The 12,745-nt window shown below is 44.7% G+C and overlaps 1 long non-coding RNA gene across 1 annotated transcript in view; it reads left to right on the forward strand.

The window, feature by feature from the left end:
• LOC114004491 (uncharacterized) overlaps nt 1-10,973 on the forward strand; it is an 18,251-nt gene extending 7,278 nt beyond the window's left edge. The window contains exons 3-4 of the long non-coding RNA XR_003546628.1: nt 7,264-8,925; nt 9,865-10,973. This is a non-coding gene — a long non-coding RNA (uncharacterized LOC114004491). The remainder of the gene's footprint in view (nt 1-7,263; nt 8,926-9,864) is intronic.
• The last annotated feature ends 1,772 nt before the right edge of the window (nt 10,974-12,745 follow it).

The following is a 12,745-nucleotide window of genomic DNA, read 5'->3' on the forward strand; positions in this document are numbered from 1 at the left end:
CAAAATCCCTTCTCCTCCATTCTCCTCTTGGGATTTTGGACATGCACACACAAGTACCTGGCATGAGTTTTAAGCTGCTGGGTCCAGGACTCAAACCACATTTGACTACATGGGAGTCCAGTGAGATAACCATTATTCCATCTCAAGACTGGCTACTTCTAAATAAAAGGTTAGGATTTTGAATTCTTAGCTCAAGGCACAGAGAACCAGAGTGCTTCCAGGACTGCCCTAAAAATATCTCTTATAGCCATATGGCTAATGTATAATTTTTTTCATCCTGTAGGTTGGATAATTATAACCCAAATGGAAGTTACAGTCGTGCCAGGTCTCTTATGTAAAAGTTAGGGCATTGATTGGGAAAGAGCAAAAATTAAAATGAGGACATTTGGGTGGATTCCAAAGACTCTGGAATCACAAACTTCTAAAATCCCACTGAGTTTCCCTTCTTCCCTATGTGAGATGAACCTTACCTTGCTTAAAGCTCTGAAGCACTTCTCTTGCATAGAGATACAGTCTTGATCCACTCTCACCTCTTCTTCTTGCCTACAGACTCATAGCTAGAATCAGGGTCCAATAGAGTCTGGCAGGTACATCCAGAGTCTGACCCAGGGAAATATAACGTATTAAGTTGTTGGCAAAGTCATGGCATATTTTTTTTGTGTTTTTCTATGTAAAAATACATCATGAATTTTCCAACAACCCAATATATACACTCTAAAGAATTACAAGCTTTGTATTATTTTCAGAAACCATGAAAACATCTGTGGAATGCAATCCAATGGGTTTAGACAAGAAAGAAATGGAAGTTTGGATGTGGCCAAATTTGTTAATGTAGAGAGAGTTACCAGAGCTTCTAGAGTCAGTAATTAGTTTGAAGGGCTGGGAATAACTCAATAAAGAGTTTACTCAATTGGTTGACTAAAATCAGAACCTAACGGGGGCGTTCATTCAATGAAATCAATATAGTAAGGAAAAATGCAAGATTAGAAATACAAAACTGTTGGTAGGAATCAATTTATTGCAACCTTCTCACACATTCCTTAATAAGGCCCAAGAGGTGCCCAGAGGAGACTCACACCATGAAGGCAGCAAGGAGAGGTCAGTCTCCGTGAAAATCTCAGTGCAGCTGCCCTTCCGCAGTTTAGGGGTGACAATGGAAGGCACGGCTATTAGGGTGGGCACATGGACGGCAGACACCAGGGGAGCACTCAGCCACCAGAGACGGGGCAGCCACAAGTGCCGTCTGCCCTGAGCCGAGTGGTTTATCCACGGAGATCTTCGGCAGTTATTTTTAGCACAGTGTTCCTGGCACTTCAATGAATTGTCAGTCTAGTAAAGTTTTAGCTCATTTGTAAAATTAAAAAAAAATATATCAGTCCAGTCATTTAAAGTAGCCAAAATGGAGTCTCTTCAGCTCTCAGAAATGAGTCAGTTCCTTTTTTTTTTTTAATTTTAAAAAGACAAGATTTAAAAAAAAGAAATACACCAGTGAATGGGGTTCCTTAAAAGAAAAGGAGGCTGGACCCTCTTGAGGGGGTACTCAACGAGGAAGAAAGATCACTGTAGCATTTCCTACTGGCTTCTCCCTAAGGGGATGCGGCTAGACGTCAGGGTGATTATTTGCTGGGGAAAGGAAATAGCCAGCTATTTCCAGGTTTATGGACACTGGCTCTGAAATGACTACTATTTGTGGATTTCCCAAGTTTTAGGGTCCATCAGTTAGAGAGGAGACTTATAAATAAACGGAGCGTGGCCCGCATTCACCTCACAGAGGGCCAGGTCGGTCTGTAAACAGCCTCACAGTTGCCGCCATAGTTTCCAAAGCATACTTAGCCACGCACAGAATCCTCACTTTCTACTCCTTGAGCAAGGGTCCCTGGGCTAGGAAGAGCCAAGAAAATGCCCCTAAAACTGCCCCCTTTCTACCAAAGTAGCAAATTATTAATAGTAATAATTCTACAACACCAGGGAACTTACAGAGATTCATATCATCGCCAAAAGCGTAAAAGTTGTAGGGATGATAGGGGCCAGCAAACGGCGTGGAGGGTAGGGCTCTGGATCCCACCCAGCTGACTGCCTGACTATACAGTTCAACTTTCAGACTCAGTGGCTTGAAAAACAGCGGATGCAGGTGTGTGCCTGCCCAAAGTGCTGAGAGAATGGAGCAGTGATTGTGGCATGGCCAAATGCTCTGGGGGTGATTTCTCACTCCCTCTCTCTCTCTGGTGAGTACATGTGCCCATGGCAAACTAAAACAAGAAAAATATAGAGGAGTGGAAATTCCTTTCTTCTTTTCTTCTTCTTCCTCTTCCTCTTTTCCCTCCTTCTCCTTCTTCTCCCTCTCCCTCTTCCTCTTGTCCTTCTTCTCCCTCTTTCTCTTTCTCTCTCTTTCTCCCTCTCCTCCCTCTCCCTACCCCTCTTCCTCTCCCCTTCCTTCTTTTTTTTTTTAAAGGTTTTATCCATAGGGTGTGTGTGCTGACTGGGAAAATACAGAGAGAGGAAGAATGAGAAATCACCCCTCCAGGAGGATTAGCCATGACGCAATCCCTTCTCCTCCTGGGTTTTGGGCACACACACATGCCCTCAGTGATTTTCTAGCCACTGAATCCAGGACTCAAACCACAACTGACCATGTGGGATTCCAGCACCTTAACTACGACACTGCTTGCTGGCCTAGGGGGTGGTGATTTCTACCATATTCACTCCCCGATTTGTCTTGCACAGAAGAAAGATGAATTTTGGGTCGTTATAGACTTCGTCAAGTTGTGACACTAAATACAACCACCACCTCGCGTGCGCTGTGCTTTCTGGAGCAGGTCATCCTCTGGTATGAGGTGTACCCCTAGTGACCTGGCACATCATTCTGTAAACCAACCCATAGAGACTACTTGCTACAAACAGAAAGGAATGAAGCCTCTGATAAGTCCAGATAGAAGAATTATGATGCAGGTATTTAGGGTTTTACAGCAAAACCATGGTCTTTTCCACGGATAATTCTCCTTTTAGGAATAATTTTTGAAGCACTGATGGACCCAAATAGAGATTGAGTAACTGAACCTGGTCCAGGAAGCAACCACACAACCCAAGCTGCCCCTCATTAACTGGAATTTGCCTAATGCCACAGCCTCGGGCTTGGGCAGCAGCCCCAATAATCAGGTGAAAGTCTGTGGACAAGCTCATGCCCAAGTCTTCCTTGGGGTTGTGAGCAGGTGGCCCAGATCCCCACGGTGCCTCCTTCCTGCTACCTGGTGGATCCAGTCACTTGTGTATGAAGTTCAGGACAGGGGCTGGGAGGCGGCATGGTGGTTAAGGCTCTGGACTCCCACATGGCCAACCACAGTTCAGGGCCTGGACCCGGTGCCTTGAAAATCATGCTGGGTGTGTGTGTGTGTGTGTGCATGCACGTGTGTGTGTGTGCCCAAAACCCCAGGAGGAGAATGAAGGAGAAGGGATTGTGGTGTGACATCTGCCCTGGGGGGTGATTTCTCACTTTCTCTCTCCCATGTCTGTCTTTCTCCAATGAGCTCAGGTGTCCTATTGCAAAAAAAAAAAGTTTTTTATAAGGCTCAGAACAGTGACTGGCACACCCTGCCCGCTCATTGTTACCTCTGGCTGAGCCTTGAACACTCTAATGGAATTGTGTACTGTCTAGTTCTATGCTAGAAATGCTTTCAGTGTCTTTTTCTTGCTCCTTTTATACATTCTGCACAGCCCACCGTGTCACTAGACATAGTAGAAGCTCAAGCATGTTATCAGTTCGGGAAGGGAAACATCACGTGTCCATTAACAGTTGTTTGATTTCCTTATAAGATAAGAAGCACAATAGCTCCCGAGGCTCAGGGTTAGGGAGCAGAGACAAGAGTTGATAAGGAGCTTGAGGTCCAGAGCAGATTAAAGCTGCCCTCAGGTGGTGTAATGGAGTTCCTCAGTGATGAGCCTTGGGGGTGCTTGCCTTGGGGGTGCTTACTGACACCACTGCACCCCATCGACTTGCCCTCTATGGCCCTGGGTCACAGGGACCTGTGAGGTTCTGCTTCTGCAATGCCAAGTATGTTAGGGCTCCATCGCTGGAAAGTGACTGGTCAGGAAGGCTGCCGATTTAAACAGCTTTAAATGCCCACTCTCAGCAGAACCAGAATATAGGAAGAAAGTTTCACAGGACATGCTAAAGAAATAGAGGCAAGTGGTTGAGGTGTTGGACTCCCACATGACTGATCACAGTTTGAGTCCCAGACCAGGAGGCTGCAAAAATCATGCCAGGCGCATGTGTGTGCATGCCAAAATCCCGAGAGGAGAATGGAGAAAAAGGGGCTGTGGTATGGCCATGCCCCAGAGGGTGATTTCTTAATTTTCTTCTCTCTGTCTTTGTCTCCCTCTCTTTCTGGTGAGCACGTGGGCCTATGGCAAAAATTCTAGAAAAATATTTAAACAAAAATAGACTTGCTTTATGAATTTGGGAAGTTGAAAAACATAATTCAGAGTAATAAAGGTTTTGGACGAGTCAGGGGCCAGATGGTGCAGTAATAAAATGCAACACTCTGTCAGGTTGATCCACTTGCGAAGGTTCCTGGTTCACGTCTGGAGACCTCTCTGAGGACCCTGGGCAAGCACGTGCCCACAGTCCAGGGCTGGCTGAAGCTGGGGGTGAATTGCAGCATCAGGACCCTGTTGAGGGTGATGTCTATCTGTCTGTCTTCTGTGTCAGTCTCCCTCTCTCTGTCTCTCTAGCTTATGAAAGAAGTAAATAAATAAACTTAAGGAAAGATTAATCACTCAAAATTCTTAAGTTTTAAAAAATCAAATCAGCAAGCAGTGCATTCACAAGGGGAACGACAAATCATTGCTACATACTTACTCATGTACACTACTGCTATACACTGTGACTGTGGACATAAAGACAGGAGCTATTTTATACAAACTTTTAAAAAGACTGATCATTTGTTGAGTCAATATTGAATTGCACTTAATTTCTTTTAAGAAAAAATCAATTGCAAATATTTCCTGTTAAATTGTCATCAAGTGATATGTTTTCCTTGCCTAAGACATATTTTTTAAATGTTGGGCAAATTTTTGCCATATGTTAAATAATGCATTCTAAATGTATAATAATGGTAATATTTTTATGCATGTACAAAATTCATATGAATTTGAAAAGCATTTAGAATATAAAAATTCAGCAAATTTAGTTCGAATATGTCACTTTCTAGGACTTTAGAGCTTATTGCTTTGCAATAACCAGTCCCTCCCCAGACTACCACAAGCATTTTTAAATTTTATAGTGGAAAATGTCCAACTGTATATAGAATGAGGCAATAGTTCCTAGCATATGAACTTAGATCAAAACATTTAACATACAAGCATACTGATGCTATCTTATAAATCAGCCTACATGTTCTACAAAAACATATTTCTTTAATAAATAAATATTTACTGAGTTCCCGTTACGTATTGGATGTTGTAAACACTGAGAGTGAACAGACGAAAGTTAGCCTCTGAGAGCCTGAGTTTATTTATTTTACTCATGAACAACATGTGCATGCTTATGAGAGAGAGAGAGAGACACCGCGAGAGAGCGACCCCCATGGGGAATGGTCGCAATGCAGTCCCCCCTCCTCCATTTCTCCCTCGTTCAGGATTTTTGGCACGTATGCACATGCATCCCAGATATTTTCAGGCCACCAGGTCCAGGACTCGAACTGCACAGTAGCCGTGTGAGATTCAGCCACCCGAACAACTAGATCACAGATGGTTTCTTTGCTGGGCTATGTTTAGCAACTCAAGTATAGGCATAGAAAGCAGACGAAGTTCATCTGAGGTTGGGACTTTGCCAGATGATTACAAAGAAAGGATTTCAGTATTTTGGCGAGAGGTTAATTGAAACTACAGACCATGAAATCTATGCTCAGTCAAGAGCATAGATTTCAAGCAATGCCAGCCAACAAGTAGAAGGCCAATGACTAAAGAATAAGCAGACATGCCCCAGAACTGGCTATTTTTATAAGGAGGACAATTATTTATAAAGATAGTAAATGAATAGTTCTGGACCCGGTGGCTTGAAAGACGCTGGGCCCGTGTGCATGCATGCCCAAAATCCTGAGAGGAGAATGGAGGAGAAGGGATTGTACTACAGCATGGCCATCCCCTCTAGGGGGGTGATTTCTCACTTTCTCTGTCTCTCTCCCCATCTTTGTCTCTGGCAAGCACCCATACTCCATAGCAAAAACTGAAAAACTAAACTAAACTAAAAAAAAGATTAGTGAGGTTATTGCTAACTTTCATTAGTTATGCATCAGGTTCCACCTATTGTGACATTTCTAGAAGACTCATTGTGAGGTAAAAGGTAGAAGTTAAAGACGAACTTTCCTAAGCTTTAGCCTATTGAGATGGGCCCTAGGTCTAAGTATAACACAGTCGCTTTGGTTCTCTCATAGCCTGGATATAATTCTACACACACGGACATCCAGGGTTGGAGAAGTTAGGTAACCAAGATCACACGGTTGCCTAATGACAGATCTGGGATTTGAACTCAGATCCCTCTACTCCAGAATCCTCAGTCTTGGCCAACATAATATGCTTTATCATTCACTTTTATATGTTATGGCTTGCCCATCCCCATCCCTTTTAAATGGATTTAGGTAGAAAAATACTCACGTTTCCCACTTTTAATATATAATTCCATGCGCTATACCTGCTCTGCTTAGACACCCACCTAGCCTGGATGTCCAGAATCTGTTTGGGGACTGGCTCCTGATCATCCACTCTGAGGTTATCACTTACGGATGCTACCCACCTCTGGAGAATGATGCAAGAGAGGAGAAGGATATGGCTGGCCCCGTAGTGCATTAAGTGCTGTGTGTTGGGAGCCAGATCCCGCATAGCCAAATGCAGTTTGAATCCCAGACCTGTGGCCTGAAAAATATGCCTGGTGCATGCACCCCAAATCCCAATAAGATGGAGAAATGGAAGAAAGTAGATTGCAGCATGACCACACCCATTGGGAGGTGCTTCCTCTCTCTCTCTCCCATGTCCTCTAAAATTTAGAAGAAAAGAAGAAGAAGAAGAAGAAGAAGAAGAAGAAGAAGAAGAAGAAAGAAGAAGAAGAAGAAAAGAAGGGAGAAGAAATGAGAAGGGAGAAGGGAGAAGGAAGAAAGAAGAAGGAAGAAGAAGAAAGGAGAAGGAAGAAGGAAGAAGAAGAAAGGAGAAGGGTAAAAATAGGATAAAGCAACTAACTTTAAATTTTTATTTTGATTTCTGTATTTTCAGGGTAATCTGAAAATGGCCCCCTCGTCTTCTCTCATCGTAAGTAGCAGGGTGGCTTTAGAGCTGTTCACATTTGTGGAGTTCTTGTTTGCCATAGTTTGAAGGGTGCTATGCTACAGTCAGCTTCCACACATCCAAGGTGCTGCTGTTGCCTAAAGACCCTTCCAAGATAGAGAAGCTCTGATTAGCACAGGGAAGGACTTTCGGTTGCAGACCTGCTCCTTGGCACAGGGGGTCATTTTTTCGGCAAACACTTAGTAAACACTTAGTGTTATTCACTTAGTATTCCTGTGTTCTGATCAGTGGCTAGGCTCCCCTTCAGGGCATCACATCCTCAGCAAGCAGATCAAACGGGTGAGCACACCATCGGTAGCTTACACACAGGGAGCACGTGCAGCATGCTTGGGACCCCAGAAGAGGGACTTAAGCCCCTCAGAAGCCTCCTCCCGAGAGATGTCATGGCCCCGCAGTGCCATGGAAGCAGCCTTCCCTTCAGGGAAGCAGGAGGCAAGCACCGGGCAATGGATTCGCTGTCCTCTTTGAGATACACAAGGTCACATTTGGATCTTGCACTGATGTGAGTGTGCAGCCCTGGGAACCTGTAGAGCACTCGGGGAACACTGGCAGGGCAGGTACTGAATCCATCCCGGCCTGTCACAGGGAATAACGTTGCCCTCTTTTGTTTCCCTGCCACTCTGAGCGGTGCAGGGTTGCCTCGGAATTATTTCAGCGATGCGCTGCTTTGTTCCTTTGAGTACCCCATACTTTAGGTGCCAATTCACCTTTTCCTTTCATAAAGAAGAGTCAGGAAAAAGAACAAGAGGCATGGCTAGACAATGGAAAAGCCAGCGCATTGAAAAGGTCATGGTACCCCAATGTACTATTTTCATCTCGAAGTGTTTCAGGCATTGTGAGTCCTTTTTGACATTCCACTCTACCGACAAACACTGAAAGGGGGGCGGGGGAGAAGGACACGCATTATTTCATCTGCTTGTGGAATGTGATGGCAAGAGTGGGGAATGGGGCCCAGTGGATCCGTTCTTTTTGTCTGGAGGTTTCACTTGGAGGTTTGTTTTGGAGTTATCTTTCTGTGAGAAGCATGGTGTTCTCGTGGCGGTACAGAAGAAACGAGGCGTCCCTCTAGGCGAGCTAACATTTTTACCTTCTTTTGGCTTTCTTCTTTCTTTTACGAGTTCTCATCTAGCATTTGTCTGTGAGTGACTGACTTTCAGGAGACTTGCAGTTAGTAGCTAACATTCTCCCAACGTTGTCACTGCGCGGAATACTGCTGGCAGACGCCTGCTTACCTTGCCTCCTCTGTCTTGCCCTCACTCCTGTGGAATCTGCAAAGTCAGCTGCTCCATGGACGTGTAGGCGATAGCCATGACTGCCAGCTCTTACCGTAAAAGGTAGCCAAACGTTTGCTGAGAGAGCTCTGAAAAGAGGGAAACAGAAAAGTCAGTGGATCCTTCCTTTTTTCCCGTGGGGATCTTGGGAATGATATCTAGAGACCCAGCAGTCGTGTTGTGACCATGAAGCAATGAGCTAACTTCCTAAGGAAGACAGAATGGGAAGAGAAAAGGATCCAGGGTCATTGACGATGTCATGGAGTTCTACACCTGCCTACCCACCTGTGAGAAATGGAAGAACTCCAGTCTGTGTAAGGTACTGGAATTTTGATGTTCTGCTACCTGTAGCTTAAAATGTATCTAACTGATGAATGTGCCTTTATAAACCTTCTCTGAGCCTCATGATAAGCCTGAGTAGATTTTTCCTATTTCTATTCCTATGGAGAAAAGGAAATCCAGGAGTTCCCGTTAAGAGCACACACCTGGGAAAAGGTAGACCTGGACTTAGGTCCCAGAAATCTCAAATTCTCTGTTCCTTTTCCACCATCGCCTGTCCCTGTCTGAGTAAGAATTTGAACTTGCATTGGACGAGAGGACAAATACTCATCAGTACGTTGTCTGATCTCTCTGCCAAGTGACGTGGGGCTCCTCTCTCCCTCTTCAGTAAAACGGCATTAGCTGGAGTCCTGCCTCTGCTGCTTCTGTTTCAGTGCCACATGTGCCTCCGTTTAATGCAGAGTTAAAGAATATGGGATTGGGAACCAGCAGTTAGCATAATGGCTATGTTGCTGGACTCCCACGTAGTAAACCGCGGTTCGCGTCCCGGACCCGGTGGCTTAAAACTCACGCCGGGCGCGTGTGCGTGCGTGCCCAAGATGCCGAGAGGAGAAGGGAGGAGAAGGGATTGCTGCGTGACCATCCCCCCTGGGGGGGTGATTTCTCGCTTTCTTTCTCTATGTCTCTGTCTGTCTGGCGAGTGCACGCGCCCTATAGTGAAAACCTCTCCAAAAACAAACAAAAAAAAGAATATGGGATTAAATCAGAACTGGGAATATAAAATATGTCTCTGAATGCAGAAAATAGCAATGACCTTTCTTGTTACCAGGACGGTGGGGAGGTATAAATGTATCTCACTGAAGGTACATGTTTCAAGTGAGCAATGCACCCCTCCAGACCGGAGAGTGGCCGCGCCACTCTCCTCTTCCCTCACCCTTGCTGGCAGAGTGAGGTGTCTCAGCCTCCATCCTTCTTCCAGACGACTTAGGAAAGGGATCCTTCAGGAGGATTCTGTCAAAGCCAGCCAGAGCAGTCCCATTCCATGTGCTGGCGATGAGCCTACGATCGGGTAGATGCACGACCTAGTCCTGGCCAATAAGACTCGAGCGGAAGTCTTCTAGAGAAAACGATCTCTTCTCTGGACCGTCAGATCTGGCTGTCACTGGAGATAGCTCTGGAGGGTGAGTGAAAAAAGGGAAGGAACCTCCATCCTGGATGACGTTCTTGAGTCACTCACTGGATTAACCCTAAAGCATCCCTAATCTGGGGCTTCTTCTGCCAAACACTACATTTTATTACAGTTTAAGAAAAACTGAGTCAGCTGAAGGCATGCTATCCGACCATAATGTTTCCTGAAGCACAGCACGTGGGCTGCCCTCCAGGACCACCCAGCCTCGGACCACATGGGGAAGGTTCTTTCAGGTGGACCAGCAGTATCCCTGTAGGCTGCTTTTTCCAGGTGGTCTGAACTCTTACAGCACTGCTCTCCGTAATACCCACGGCCTTACCCTCAGCTGGGGAAATCCAGCAAAGACCATTGAACGCTTGCACCTAATTCATGTAAAGCAGAATTTCTTAAGAAAGAACAGTGAGAGCTGTTAACCCACAGAGCATGGCGTGTCGTGCACCAGACAAATGATCTCTGCAAGAATTACCAGAGCTTTGATGTTTTCCTTTTTGGAAAGCAAAATTGAATACAATAATAGGAGTGTGGTCCCGAGGACTAGCTGCCAGGATTAAAAGCCAACCTCTCTCATTGACCAGATGTACGACATCGAACAACTTCGAGTACTTTTCTGTGCCTCAGTTTCCCCACCTGTAAAATGGGCATAACACAGTACTTTCAAAGTGATAATGGGACCTCCCAGGACTGTCGTGAGGAACCAGTCCCTTTTTATCATGTAGTAGGTGCATTGTAGTTGTTGGCTGTTGTATTGTTCACAGACTGGATTGCAAACCTCTTTCTTCCCTATTTCCTTGAGTAAGGATTAGCCTTGCATTCATTAAACTCTGAATTAATGCTCCTTGAATGTAGGTCTTTCATGGTTCTATATGAAAAAAATTTTTTGAGAGAGATTTTTGCTATAGGGCACGTGTGCTCGCCAGACAGACAGAGAGAGACAGAGAGACAGAAAGCATGAAATCTCCCTCCGGGGGGATGGCCACACTTCAATCCCTTCTCCTCCATTCTCCTCTCGGGATCTTGGGCATGCACGCACAAATGCCCGGTGTGAGTTTAAGCCACCAGGTCCGGGACTCGAACCGCCGCTGACTACGTGATAGTCCAGCGACACAGCCATTACACTAACTGCTGGTCCCCTATATGAAAATTTTTGAATATAAAATATTTTTGATATATTTATTGACTTAATGACAGGAGAAAGTAATACATTGAAGACAAATTATGCTATGTTCTGGTTTTTCTAATTGGTACTATTATTACTATGACTACTACTGAAAATATACTTCCAATTATAGAGTCCTCACTTTTTTTTTTTTCTTTTCAGGTTTTGCTATAAGCACATGCGCTTGCTTACGAGAGACAGAGAGAGGCGGAAAGTGAGAAACCTCCCCGGCAGGCAGACATGGCCATGATGAGATCCCTTCTCCACCATTCTTCACCTTATTTTGGGCACACGTGCATGCGTGCCTAGTGTGTTTTCAAGCCTCCGGTTCTGGGACTTGAACTGCAGAGTCAGCCATATAGGATCCACTGCTGGCCCCTTAATCTGAATTTTGGAAGTCGTGCACTTGATGATTGATTTCAGGAACTTCCCTCACTTCGGCCCATGTTCTTCAGTGACTCTGTTCTCGAGGTAGCTATCATTTACTTACACCCCGTTATTTTAAATTTCCCCTCAACGTGCAGCTATGACCATGGCAAATGCTTTCTCAGTGGCATGCCTTTCCTCAACAGTCCGATATTTTATTCTTTGCATGTAATTTAATTTTACTCTTTTGGGAAAACTGTCTCTAAATATATTGAAAACAAAACACCTCTTAAAAAAGGAAAATGACAGTACCTGGTTTTTCTTTCTTAGCGTTTGAACCACAGATTTCTACAGCCAAATAAGTGTTCTCGTTTATTACAGGAACTTCATCTGTAGAAAAAACAGCTCTCACACTTTCAGACGAGGTCATTGGATATTGTGGCGCTTAAGTCATAATTATGTTATGAAGATTAAGCTCTAACTCTCCTGCTTATATTTGTTTATTTTTTCTTTTGACATAGATTCACCTTATTTTTTCCAAAAATCCTTAACTGTAAATAAAATGGTAAATACTAAAATTTTTGTTCCCTTCCCCCAGCACTCCAGTTCGCCAGACTCTGGGATATGCACATGCAGTGTTTCAGATAAACTTGGGATCCAAACCCATGGTCGGCCATGTGGCTTCCAGCACTGCAGTTCAGGTTGCTACTGGTATTGCGCAAAAATATTTTACTTATTCATCCAAACTTTTACTACTCAGTCTATTATACAGGTGCTATACGAGCACGGGAGACATAAAAATGAAGTGAACACAGATGTACTGCCTACGATTTCTGTGATTAATAAAAATAGTAGTAATTCTAACATGCATAATCATCTCCTAACTAGTAGACTACAAGAGGATGCCATGGATAAACACTCCTTAAGTAAAATGCAGGCCCGGCCTTGGTGCCTACTGATTTACAGTGCTGGAAGCCACGTGGCCAGCCTCCGGTTTGGATCCCAAGTTGACCTAAACATGCTGTGTGGGAGTGTCCGAGATCCCAACTGGGGTGCTGGGGGAGCGGGACCGTGGAATGATGAGATGCTATCGAGAATGCCCCCGCCTCCATCTCTCATCTCTCTCTCCTGTACACATTTGCACACACT

This window comes from Tupaia chinensis, unplaced genomic scaffold (assembly GCF_000334495.1).
Source record: "Tupaia chinensis unplaced genomic scaffold, TupChi_1.0 Scaffold138235_1, whole genome shotgun sequence".
Taxonomy (NCBI): domain Eukaryota; kingdom Metazoa; phylum Chordata; class Mammalia; order Scandentia; family Tupaiidae; genus Tupaia; species Tupaia belangeri.